Source organism: Schistocerca americana, chromosome 1, assembly GCF_021461395.2.
Source record: "Schistocerca americana isolate TAMUIC-IGC-003095 chromosome 1, iqSchAmer2.1, whole genome shotgun sequence".
Classification (NCBI taxonomy): domain Eukaryota; kingdom Metazoa; phylum Arthropoda; class Insecta; order Orthoptera; family Acrididae; genus Schistocerca; species Schistocerca americana.
The window spans coordinates 91,072,072-91,086,294 of NC_060119.1; positions in this window are offsets into that span (position 1 = coordinate 91,072,072).

A 14,223-nucleotide genomic window follows, 5' to 3' on the forward strand; every position below is an offset into this window, starting at 1 on the left:
ACTTTTGATCACGTAGTGTATGCTTTTGATGTGCTCCGTAGTTCTGATATCACTTTCAATTAACTTTTACGCCCTTTCTGCCGGAGGACTGTACGTGGTGCGAACTAAATCGGAGTTCTGGTTGATACTCTATCGACATACAACTTTCGTTACAGATCTGAGTGTCTGACTTTTGGGTACGACCAGTCTCTGTGGATAAGACAATCTACCATCCGTTGTTATACAGTATTTCTATGTTATTAATTTTTCCTACAGGAGAACGGCATAGCAACGAGTAATTCAGAATTGTAGGTTAATTTCTTTGCATAGTGAAACACGGATACCTCGAATTTAATCTTTCTTCTTGTCTGTTACTTGTTCATGGCTTCCCCTCTGTCCCTTTCTTTCAGTATCATACCTGTAGTACGAAAAGGGGTCTGATGTCTCCACGACTTGCTAGTAGGAATTCTTTTAAAGGTAAATTGTAGCAGTCACGGCAGCTGATTATATCGTCAATTTGCATCTCTTCAGAATAATGCTAGCGCTACAAGTTGCTTAACGAATCTCGAGAGGACACGAACTAGAGGCAACTCGGAGGGTAAACGCAAATTTGCCAGCCAGTAATAGTGGGTCTCCAGGTTGGAACTGGAGAACGCAGAGCTGGAGAACGGAGCGGATGGAGAGCGGCGCGAGCACGGAGGCGCGTGGGCAGCACGGCATCACGGGCCGGGCCGGGAAACAGGTCACGGGTTGTGTCCCCACTGCGACCGTACGGCCCCCCACGCGAGGCGGAGGTGCCCTGCTCTTTCTGCATAAACACCGCTCTGGCGGCTCGTTCAGAGGAGAAACAAGTAGTCGAACCTGCGAGCGGCGTCGCTGCCAGGGAGGGGCTGCTCCAGCGAAACTGCCAGAAACCTCAGGGCGCACCGTCTGAAGAACAACTGGCCAGAAATTGGGGGCGCCGCCCACATGCAGATACTACTCAGTTATTTACTTCCAGCTGTTTACGCAGAACTTCATTATCGTCCACCTGCGACTACGAGAACCGACGTGTGTATCTGTACGACGCTTCCGCATCATCAATGTTCCTTTAAGATGGATTTCCTTCTTGAGCGTTGCTGCCTCTGGATCACGGTGTCCTGGGTTCGATTCCCGGCCAGGTGGGGGATTTTCTCTGCCCAGGGACTGGGTGTTTGAGTTGCCCTCATCATTTTACAATCACCATTCCTGACAGTGACACAATTGGACTGAGTATAATTGGGACCTTGTATGGGCGCTGATGACCACGCAGCCGGCCAGGGTGGCCGAGCGGTTCTAGGCGCTACAGTCTGGAACCGCGCGACCGCTACGGTCGCAGGTTCGAATCCTGCCTCGGGCATGGATGTGTGTGACGTCCTTAGGTTAGTTAGGTTTAAGCAGTTCAAAGTTCTAGGGGACTGGTGACCTCAGCAGTTAAGTCCCATAGTGCTCAGAGCCATTTGACCACGCAGCTGAGCGCCCCACAAACCAAACATCATCATCTTTCTTGATGAGCGGCATTGTCAGATTAAAGAGCTCCTTCGTACGATTTATCCATTCCTCCGTCAGCGCGGTTGTTGGTGCAAGTGGACTTGTTGTTCTGTCCCTGTTAGTATCTAATCTGTCTCGTCAGCAGATCTGTCGCCATTAGTACTGCATTGTAACATACCAAGTCTGTTCAAAAAATTGCGGATTTTGTCCACAAAATTTTTTACGCTTACCTTTTACTTACTGTTGAAACACGTATGTTGTGTGGCGGCGATGGCGAGGCATTGCAGAGTCTCTGTCCAGAGAGCCATTTATCGTGGCTAGTCTGCGCTTGACCGCGCGAGAGTTGCGAGCGGTACTCTGTCGGTAGCAGTAGCTCAGTTCAGTTGCGTCCAGTAGTCGGTCCGCAGTAGTAGTCGAGTACAGTTGTGTGTGTGAGTCGGCGGGCGTCGACATGGCACTCTGGTCAAGATTCAGGATGAGGTATATTATTTTTAAATGCGCTCAGCTAATAATGTAAATTAACTGTAACTAATTTGTGCAACAATCGCCCCAATAATAATTTTTTAATGATATTATTTAAAAATGCTAATGCACATTGAGCTAAGTGTAACCTCCCAGAGAATTTTTTGAAACACAATAATTGAATGTTAACTAGAATACAACCTAACGTAAGCTCCCAGCAAATAAATTTAATGTCAATAAAAATGAGAATCGCAATCTGACTCAAGGTGTAAGCTGTCACGAAAATAATGAAAAACAATTCAATGCTAATGAGACTTCAGTCACAATGTAAACTCAAATAGACCGAAATTTCGGTCTTTGGCCCTGCGCAAAAAAAAAAAAATCATAATTAATTTCTTACCTCATTGAAACTGCATGTCAAATTTCTGCTCTTATTGTTGGCCACGGCTTGGAGGAAATGCATTGCAAAAATTTTGAATTTAAGGGGAGCTTTTCTTTAAGGAATATCAAGGGAATATTTCTTTCATTAAAGAATTCTTTGTTAAAAAATTGCTTTGAAAACCAAAATTATTATTGGGGCGATTGTTGCACAAATTAGTTACAGTTAATTTACATTATTAGCTGAGCGCATTTAAAAATAATATACCTCATCCTGAATCTTGACCAGAGTGCCATGTCGACGCCCGCCGACTCACACACACAACTGTACTCGACTACTACTGCGGACCGACTACTGGGCGCAACTGAACTGAGCTACTGCTACCGACAGAGTACCGCTCGCAACTCTCGCGCGGTCAAGCGCAGATTAGCCACGATAAATGGCTCTCTGGTCAGAGACTCTGCAATGCCTCGCCATCGCCGCCACACAACATACGTGTTTCACTGTGCAAGGGCTCCTTCAAAATACTCTCCTCCACAATTGATACACCGCTCCCAACGCCATTTCTACTTCCGGAAGCAGTCTTGGTATGCCTCTTGAAGGACCGCGCGAAGCGCTGTCTGACAATTTTCTTTTATCTCGCCTAATATTCCTCCTTTCAGTGGGATTTTCAACTTTGGAAGTAAGAAAAAAGTCCGCAGGGGCCAGGTCTGGAGAGTGCGGAGGACGAGGCAGCGCAGTCATTTTCTTTATTGTGTGATAGTCACCCACCGATAGTGATGAATGTGCGGGTGTGTTACCGTGACGCAAGAGCCGTGAATTGTCTCGCCACATTTCAGGCCGTTTCCTTCTGGTATTTTCTTGCAAGCATTGCAACATGTCCCCGTGGTACGAATTCATGATGAACTACGCCTTCAAAGTCAAAGAAAACCATCAGCATGGCTTCATATTTGGCCTGACCTGACGAGCCTTTTTTGGCCCCAAAACGTTTCGGGACCCATTATGAAGATTGAATCTAGGTCTCAACAATGGCAGCTTTTGGTATTTGTCGGTTATTTTCCGCACTTATGTACACTGTTCTACTGTTTTTGTGTCACATACGCACAGAAATGCGATGCATACCTCTTCACACGTACCAGCGATGTACTGGAATGTGAAATGAGCCGCGAAGCTTAAGATATGTAACTTTGGTTAAAAACTTTATGTATGTATGAGAGCTTGTGTACAATTGGTGTATGAACCAGTGTCACGTTTTTTGAATGTATTACAGATGTCTGAAAATGACCCACTATTGAAATTGGCAATTGCACGAATAGTAAACAGAATACAGCCTGCTTGGGCCATGTTTTCATTCTCAAGGCAACATTACAATTTAAAATAGGTATACCAGCAGATGAAACCATTTTAGAGGCAGAAACAGACACATTCAGGCATTTATTTAATGTACGGTTTTCAGCTTGGTCCCAACATCATCTCCAGCTATGACTCTCTTAAGGAAAATCTCGTTCTCATTTGCGCGATTCAAAATCTCTTCACAGAATTCGAGTCGGAGGTCTTTCTGGTCTTGACTCATGAGCCGTGGGACGAACCTGGCAGCAACACGACGCATTCCAAGATGCCGTGTCACAATTTCATGACATGATCCAACTGAAATGTCACGTTCTTCTGCAATCTCTCGGACAGTCAGTTTTCGACTGGTACGCACAATTTCGTTGACGTTCGTGACAGGAGCGTCGTTGGTAGACGTCGAAGTGCGTTCTGAACGAGGGTCGTCCGGTCAGCCATTTTTAAACCGTGTGAACCAATCGCAACACCGAGTACGGCTTAAGCACTCATCACCGTAGGCTTGCTGCAGCATTTGGTGTGTCTCTTTAAAGGTATTCCTGTATTTGAAGCAAAATTTAATGCAGACGTGTTGCTCCTCTGACTCTGCCATCTCGATATTCGCAAACAGTGTGACACAATTTTGTACTCAGTACAGCACTGAACAATAACTAACAGACATACAACAATGGAACTTCCGGCAGTTACACAATAAATACATGTGTGTGCAGAGATGCCAAGCACATTTCCCTCCAACACACCATTCGCGTGAAATTACGAATGTTCCGGAATTTTTCGAACAGACGTCGCAAGATAACGACGATAACTCAATCACGCTGGTGTGCAAAACTTAAGGATAATAGTAACTTTCGCATGATGCATGGTGTGTCAGTGTCAAGTAATATAGCTCGATGAAACCTGGAACATACACAGAAAGAACTCCTACAACATGGTACAGAAAGTAACTGAAAGAGATACGAAATGAGGCGAACGGAAACGAGACAAAATCGCAAGCATCATTTCTCTACATAAGCTCCCTCGCCGTTTAAGCATTTTGTCAAACTCTTGGCAAGCTTCCTACCTTCGTTCTGGAAGAAGCTTCCTGGGATCGTCCACATTCATTCCTGCACCGCCTCCACAATGTCGTCATTCGACAAAAACTTGGCTTCATGCGAGTGCTCCTTAATCGGACCAAAAGGTGAAAATCACCTGTGGCTAGGTCAGGACTGCACGGTGGGTCGTTCAGCACTTCAAAATCAGGATTTTGCATGCAGAGGATTGTTTTCCCAGCTCCATAAGGGCAGGCATTGATGATTTTGGCTTTCAGATCCCGCTGTAGCTCACAGTATTTGTCACTATACACTATTTGGCCGTTAAGAGTGTAATGAATCCGCAGTTGATCTTTGATGCCCCACACTGCTTTCATCTTTAACTGTCCAGCAGAAGCATGGGTTTTGAAAGTTTCTCGTGTCGGCAAAGATGGATGTCTCCACATCGTGCTCTGCCGTTTACTCTCTGGCTCGTAGTGATGGAGCCACGTGTCTTCAGCGGTTGCTGTGCGACTGAAAACTTCTTCTCGTTCCCTTCAACACGCCTTTAATATCTTTTTGATGTTTCCAAACGTCCCTGGTCATGTTTGTCCCTCACTTGACATGGAACCAAACGAGAACGAACTGTGGAATATTGATGGATTCATAAATGACAGATAATGCTGGACTGTGGCCAGTATTCAACCCGTGCCCGGTATCATCAGTTTTGGTATGACTATCATCATCATCACGAATCATACGCTCAACTGACCCTGTGCTCTAGTGTGCTTTCAAAGTGGATGGCTTAGCCGAAGACTCTTCGTCGCAGACAGACAGACATGCACCCAGTTTTAAAGCGACTTTTCCACTGGTAAATCTATCTTTCACTAAGGCAGATATCCCTGTATTTAAGCTGTATTATACGGATATTCTCCGCCTCTTTAGTCCTTTAATAGCACAAATAACAAATCATTCCTCCCATTTCTACCATACTGCAAATGAACAGCGGGGCACTCGTAATAAAATACTCTGAACCAGTTAAGGTGACGCGTCTTTACCTGCAAGGGCACTGGCGTCATATCACTGTGTGAATTTCTCTGTAGCCACACAACTTTCAGAGCCCGCTTCCACGCACCACCGAGATCATAATCACTGTCAGAGGTAAGATTATTTTCGAACATTCTGATCTCTTGCCCCTTATGTCAACCTACTGAGACTTAGTCACCAAAAACAAATTTCCAAACAGAAAGACGCATATTAGCAGTAAACGATATGAGGAAATGTGTACACTACGTAACTTGATAGATCTCAGAGTCCAAAAGTAGAATGTTACCCATGGCCCTCAAGACTCAGCAGGTCTTTTTTCCGTCCCCAGTTCTTCTAGTCTTCGAATGTCATTTCGATAATTTCGATAAATGATTTCCTTTGCACCATGAATAGTGAATAACAAAGAAGTTCAAGACAGCGCTAAACCGCTCGCAACGTCCGCGGCCGCTTACCGACCTCTGTCAGACCTTTAGTACTAAGTAAAACTGGTGCTGCGTCACTCAATTCCCGGAAGAAATGCAACATTAACTGTACCGCGTATCAACGCTGCTCTCAGCTTCTCGTCTGGACTTACCTGGTGTCGGCGGAAGATCGAAACATGGCTCGCGTATCGTGATACCATCCTCTGGTTGATTGTCCCTTCAGCCTGTCGTATGAGGGCTTGGGTAGTCTCTCTCGCCCTTTTTCATGTTCACATTATTTTGTAATATATATTTTTAGACTTTCAATGCTGTGTCAAAAATCTGCTGCTAGTGGTGTCTATCTTTCGAACTCCACGCAATATGTCGTTTGCCATGACGATTATAAGGAAGTAACAGGAACATTTTGCAACTCAGGGTGGCGCTTCATTGCGAGGATTCGTCTCAGCGCAGAAATTACGCATTCCTTTCGTCTTCAATTGTATTGTATCACCCAGTATCTTTAGAAACACGCTCCAGGACGCAAAGTTCTCCATGTCACCACTTTGTTTTCTTAGCCTGCCCTGGAACGTTGCATAATGAAAACCGTACATTAAATAAATGCCTGACCACTACGAAAACTTGAAATAAAAGACCGGGAAATTTTGAGGAAAATCCTTGGCCCTACTCAGTTTGTATATTTTGTTTATATTTTTCATAGTTCCACACAATTTCTTCCTGTTTTCTCGATTGATCTGTGTTCAGTTTTTCAAGGCCTATCCACTGTGCCAACTTACAACTAAATCTGAGGGGGGTGCGATGGGGAGGTTCCCTTGTGAGGATGACACGGCGGTCGGATGGTTCCGGTAGGCTGCCCGTGTGCCTGACGACAGAGTGCTTTTATACATTTATAAGCGGCGGCGCCTGTAACTTTGACGCACTGTAACGTCGTTGGATGACGTTTAAAGACATGGGTTTCTATGTAAAACGTGATCTACTATATACTTTCTACAACCTCTGGAAGTGTGTAACATGAATTGTGAAACATCCTGTAAAATTGCTGGTTGCACAAAACTGGATCGGTTGGGGGAAGTGGTGGTGGTGGTGGTGGTGGTTAGTGTTTAACGTCCCGTCGGCAACGAGGTCATTAGAGACGGAGCGCAAGCTCGGGTTAGGGAAGGATTGGGAAGGAAATCGGCCGTGCCCTTTCAAAGGAACCATCCCGGCATTTGCCTGAAACGATTTAGGGAAATCACGGAAAACCTAAATCAGGATGGCCGGAGACGGGATGGAACCGTCGTCCTCCCGAATGCTAGTCCAGTGTGCTAACCACTGCGCCACCTCGCTCGGTAGGAGGGGGGGGGGGGGGAGAGAAGTGAATCGCCGTGTATACAGGGTGTTACAAAAAGGTACGGCCAAACTTTCAGGAAACATTCCTCACACACAAATAAAGAAAAGATGTTATGTGGACACGTGTCCGGAAACGCTTAATTTCCATGTTAGAGCTCATTTTAGTTTCGTCAGTATGTACTGTACTTCCTCGATTCACCGCCAGTTGGCCCAATTGAAGGAAGGTAATGTTGACTTCGGTGCTTGTGCTGACATGCGACTCATTGCTCTACAGTACTAGCATCAAGCACATCAGTACGTAGCATCAACAGGTTAGTGTTCATCACGAACGTGGTTTTGCAGTCAGTGCAATGTTTACAAATGCGGAGTTGGCAGATGCCCATTTGATGTATGGATTAGCACGGGGCAATAGCCGTGGCGCGGTACGTTTGTATCGAGACAGATTTCCAGAACGAAGGTGTCCCGGCAGGAAGACGTTCGAAGCAATTGATCGGCGTCTTAATGGAGCACGGAACATTCCAGCCTATGACTCGCGACTGAGGAAGACCTAGAACGACGAGAACACCTGCAATGGACGAGGCAATTCTTCGTGCAGTTGACGATAACCCTAATGTTAGCGTCAGAGAAGTTGCTGCCGTACAAGGTAACGTTGACCACGTCACTGTATGGAGAGTGCTACGGGAGGACCAGTTGTTTCCGTACCATGTAAGTGTGTGCAGGCACTATCAGCAGCTGATTGGCCTCCACGGGTACACTTCTGCGAATGGTTCATCCAACAATGTGTCAATCCTCATTTCAGTGCAAATGTTCTCTTTACGGATGAGGCTTCATTCCAACGTGATCAAATTGTAAATTTTCACAATCATCATGTGTGGGCTGACGAGAATCCGCACGCAATTGTGCAATCACGTCATCAACACAGATTTTCTGAGAACGTTTGGGCAGGCATTGTTGGTGATGTCTTGATTGGGCCCCATGTTCTTCCACCTACGCTCAATGGAGCACGTTGTCATGATTTCATACGGCATACTCTACCTGTGCTGCTAGAACATGTGCCTTTACAAGTACGACACAACATGTGGTTCATGCACGATGGAGCTCCTGCACATTTCAGTCGGAGTGTTCGTACGCTTCTCAACAACAGATTCGGTGCCCGATTGATTGGTAGTGGCGGACCAATTCCATGGCCTCCACGCTCTCCTGACCTCCACCATCTTGACTCATTTATGGGGGCATTTGAAAGCTCTTGTCTACGCAACCCCGGTACCAAATGTAAAGACTCTCCGTGCTCGTATTGTGGACGGCTGTGATACAATACACCATTCTCCAGGGCTGCATCAGCGCATCAGGGATTCCATGCGACGGAGGGTGGATGCATGTATCCTCGCTAACGGAGGACATTTTGAACATTTCCTGTAACAAAGTGTTTGAAGTCACGCTGGTACGTTGTGTTTCTGTGTGTTTCCATTCCACGATTATTGTGATTTGAAGAGAAGTAATAAAATGAGCTCTAACATGGAGAGTAAGCGTTTCCGGACACATGTCCACATAACATCTTTTCTTTTTTTGTGTGTGAGGAATGTTTCATGAAAGTTTGGCCGTACCTTTTTGTAACACCCTGTACTGATATGAACCGTCAAAGTGTATGTCCTTACTACTACCGGCCGACCTGCAGAATCGCCTGGCCGGTATGTTGCGGAGTGGTACTTGGAGATGACCCGGCCCCTGCAGTGAGCTCGCAGAAACACGAGCGAGGCAAGGTCGCCGGCGCGGCGGCGGTGCCGTCTGGAGTCGAACCCCGGGGCCGCCGCCACTGTTGCCAACGCCGCGCCGGCCGACCGAGCTACTGCGCCGCGTCCCGCCCGTCCTTCTTCTCCAGGGCGAGCAGCGCGGCGCGCAGAAAGAAAAGACGCTCTGTGGGCGCCCAAGGACCCGCTAAACGTGCCCGAGCCGCCGGGCCCGGCCGCCTCCCGGAACCCTGCAGCACATCCCGAAGCTTTAGCACCTCCGTCACACAACGAGCGCATTGTCCATTACGTAAGCATGCCGTCACTGCTCCGTGCCGGCGCGTTACTCACGCGACTAATGCTAGCGCCAGCAGCGCCCATTTCTTTTCACACTCGCACTGATTCCGTCTGGTGTTCAGCACCTCATGACACTTGCACACACACACGCACACACACACACACACACACACACAGTGTGTGTGTGTGTGTGTGAGAGAGAGAGAGAGAGAGAGAGAGGGAGGGAGAGAGTGAGAGAGAGAGAGAGAGAGAGAGAGAGAGAGAGAGAGAGAGCGCGTGGGCAGCCTGTGTCTACCTCCCCTCCTCCCTTGTTAGTTTATCTGCTCGCAGAACAAGTAGTCATTGAACAAAACCTAGGAGATATTTGGAAAAGAAATTAATGCTCAGAGAGAAGAAATGATAAGATTTGAAACGTCCCCTTAGAAAAATTAATGAATTACTGTCCTGATAAACCTCTTACATTTATTGATTTTCAAACAGCTGAGCAGTACTGAACGTACTCAGACGTTTCGCTCTATACCTATTCTGATCAACACTAAACTGTCACACAATATGTGGTGTGCGTACTGTAAGACCTTCGGTACACACACCATTAAATTATTTGACTTGTCGCTCTAGCGAAGTAGGCGAGTGTCAGCAATATGTCTCGTGGTCTTATCGTGGCGTGTTTATCTTCTGCTGTTAGGTCAGACGATAGAAATGCCACTTGCACGCTTAGAGTATCAGATTGACAGTGAGCAACTTTAAACAGAACTTGATTAATTTTCACACACATTTATTAAAATAATAACAAGCATAAAAATAACTTAACTTGATGCTGGATGCTATTTACAATTGACAATCTCAAGTTCCTTTGGGTCTTGGTACGTTAATCTTATTCTCACATATCTCTGATACTTAACAAAAGTGTCTATTCATTTATCTTCATGGCTATGTACAGGAATATCCGCGAGTGTGATCCGTGAGGAGAAAAGGTTCTACGTTAGCAGCAATCTCATTGGCTGCGTTACATATTAATACGCGGATCGGCGGAAACAGAATTTGGTCCGTCTCTAAGACAACGCCATCTCGTAGTGCGGAGACGGACGAGCGCTGCGCCTGCGCTGTTGTGCTTAGCGGGGCGTGCCCTATTGGGAAAGTTGTGTACGCGCTGACTACGCGGAACTAAGTACACAACACAATATTTTTTAGCGCAACGCAATCTGACCTTCAATAATCCCTACAAAAGAATGGCCCTGACTAACATTAACCTATACCTTTCACAAATCACTTACCTCACAAAAATCTTCGTAACTCGAACTACTGCAATACAGCGAGCGCCACTACTGCCAGCTAAATAAAAGATTCAAACTACTGAATGCACTAACTACTGATAGGCATAGTTAGCAAATGAAAGATTTTGATAGAGAACAAACAATTTATTTAACTTAATAGTGTTCAAAAGTCATAATATATAGAGCAGTTCATGACATCCAGTCTTAAAAATGTACTGTATCTGATGGACACACGTCCAGATCATCCGCTCTCAAAACTCCGCCACTTCTCTCTCCACATCCACTACCGCTGGCGGCGGCTCACCTCCAACTGTGCAACGCTACGCGCTGTTAACAGCCAACTGCCCAATACTAACAATAGCATATACTCCAACAATCCAAACCAACCACAGCCTTCACACAGCACAGTCAGTGATTTTCATATAGAGCGCTACGTGGCGTTGCCAACATAAAAACCTAAACAGCCTACTTACAGATTCTATGTTTGCAGTTCTGGTCCACGCCGTAGATTTTCCGTGAAAATTTCGGGATAAAATGGTTCCAATGGCTCTAAGCACTATGGGACTTAACACCTGAGGTCATCAGTCCCCTAGACTTTGAACTACTTAAACCTAACTAACCTAAAGCCATCACACACATCCACGGCCGAGGCAGGATTCGAATTTGCGACCGTAGCAGCAGCGCGGTTCCGGACTGAAGCGCCTACAACCACTCGGCCACAGCGGGCCGCCATCCGATTTGGCACGTCTATGTAGTCTCTCCCCGATGTTATTCAATCTGTATATTGCGGAAGCAGTAAAGGAAACAAAAGAAAAATTCGGAGTAGGTATTAAAATCCATGGAGAAGAAATAAAAACTTTGAGGTTTGCCGATGACATTGCAATTCTGTCAAGAGACAGCAAAGGACTTGGAAGAGCAATTGAACGGAATGGACAGTGTCTTGAAAGGAGGACATAAGATGAACATCAACAAAAGCAAAAGTAGGATAATGGAATGTAGTCGAATTAAGTCAGGTGATGCTGAGGGAATTAGATTGGGAAATGAGACACTTAAAGTAGTAAAGGAGTTTTGCTATTTGGTGAGCAAAATAACTGATGATGCTCGAAGTAGAGAAGATATAAAATGTAGACTGGCAATGGCAAGGAAAGCGTTTCTGAAGAAGAGAAATTTGTTAACATAGAGTATAGATTTAAGTGTCAGGAAGTCGTTTCTGAAAGTATTTGTATGGAGTGTAGCCATGTATGGAAGTGAAACATGGACGATAACTAGTTTGGACAAGAAGAGAATAGAAGCTTTCGAAATGTGGTGCTACAGAAGAATGCTGAAGATTAGATGGGTAGATCACATACCTAATGAGGAGGTGTTGAAGAGGATTGGGGAGAAGTTTGTGGCACAACTTGACTAGAAGAAGGGATCGGTTAGTAGGACATGTTCTGAGGCATCAAGAGATCACCAATTTAGAACTGGGGGGCAGCGTGGAGGGTAAAAATCGTAGAGGGAGACCAAGAGATGAATACACTAAGCAAATTCAGAAGGAAGTAGGCTGCAGTATATACTGGGAGATGAAGAGGCTTGCATAGGATAGATTAGCATGGAGAGCTGCATCAAACCAGTCCTAGGACTGAAGACCACAACAACAACAACATATAACATAATTATCAGTCTCTTTAATACAGTGTGTATCAAAAATAATCATCCGATTTGGTTCAAAAATGTTTCAAATCGCTGTAAGCACTATGGGACTTAACATCTGAGGTCATCAGTCCCCTAGACTTTGAACTACTTAAACCTAACTAACCTAAGGACATCACACAGATCCATGCCCGAGACAGGGTTCCAACCTGCAACCGTAGCAGCGGCGCTGTTCCGGACTGAAGCGCCTAGAACCGCTCGGTAACAGCGGCCGGCCATCCGATTTGTCACGTCTATATGTCTGAAACTAGTAACCATACACAATGAATTTTTTTTTCTGATGAACGGGAAACTCAAAAAGATTTTTTTTCATACTTTCAGTAGGAGTTCATTATGCCTCCTTGAGATGCATGGTATATGTCAATGAGGTACTCAAATTGTTCCCACAGTGCAGCGAGCACGTCTTGAGTTAGAGCTTCCATAGCTGCTACTACGCGATGTCTCAGTTCATTCACTGTTGTTGGTAACGGAGGTACATAAACAGAGTCTTTAATAAACCCACCATAAGAAATAATCACATACAGTCAGGTCCGGTGACGTTGGAGGCCAGTAATGTAAGGCTGAATAATTTGGTCCAGTGCGACCGATCCATCGTTCAGTAATCCTTTCTTCCAGGAGTGCTACTTCTGCTAGGTTCGCAGAAGAGCTTCTGTGAAGTTTGGAAAGTAGGAGACGAGGTACTGGCGGAAGTAGAGCTCTGAGGACTGGGCGTGAGTCGTGCTTGGGAAACTCAGTTTGTAGAGTACTTGCCCCGATCCGGCACACGGTTTTAATCTGCCACGAAAGTTTCGTAACAGCGCACACTCCGCTGCAGAGTGAAAATCTCATTCTAGTAATCCTTTGATTTAAAAGTTTCCGCATTTCCAGACGCTAGTGTGGCGGTGCCCCATCCTGCTGGTATATGAAGTCTTTCGAATCAGTCACCAGCTGTGGGGAAAAGAAAGTTCTCAAATATCGAGATACGTGCTTCCTGTAACAGTGTTCTCGGCAAAAATGAAAAGAATGGACAATACACCTTATCTCAAATATCGTAATATTTGTAATTTCTTTGAAATCGGATGACTCTTTTTGATGCACCATTCAAAACTCGGGAGTTTGCTCTCTCCAATAGTACTTTGTTCACGCACATATCTCAAACAACATAATAGTTATGGTTTTTTAAAAATCGGGCGATCCTTTTCGATACACCCTGTACAATAGTTATTCAGAGTAGTACAATGGTTACCGAATAGATAAATCACAAGTTTCAAATGGCACTGATTGCTGTACGCCCATGGGCCAGCTGCGTAATCGCTTTGCGGTGTTTTCCGCATGTCTCGCTATCGCCCAGCACTGGACTCTTTAAACTTTTTGGCTTTATTATGATCATACCTTTCTCGTGACTTGCGTTTTACACAATTCCGAGCACATTTATAAGTCATACGAGACGGCATCTTTCATTATTTTGTAATTTTCAGTTTAATACCGATATTCACGTATATTCCGGCGAATACTTTTATTGTCCCAGATTGTGTTTTAGTAGTGCTCCACAAGGTCTAAAAATGGCGCCCGAATCACTGTCCTAGCTTAATGCGTTTCCACGCTACACCAATTTATAACTTTATACAAAATTAATTCGTAACAGCCACACACATGGGCCTGCACTACTATGATTACGTCACCAAGCAAAGCAAATACTGTGCGACAAACACATGTATTATTAGTCTCGTAGTTATTAGCGATCCACATATGACGTATTTTGTCACACAAGGAAGTTCC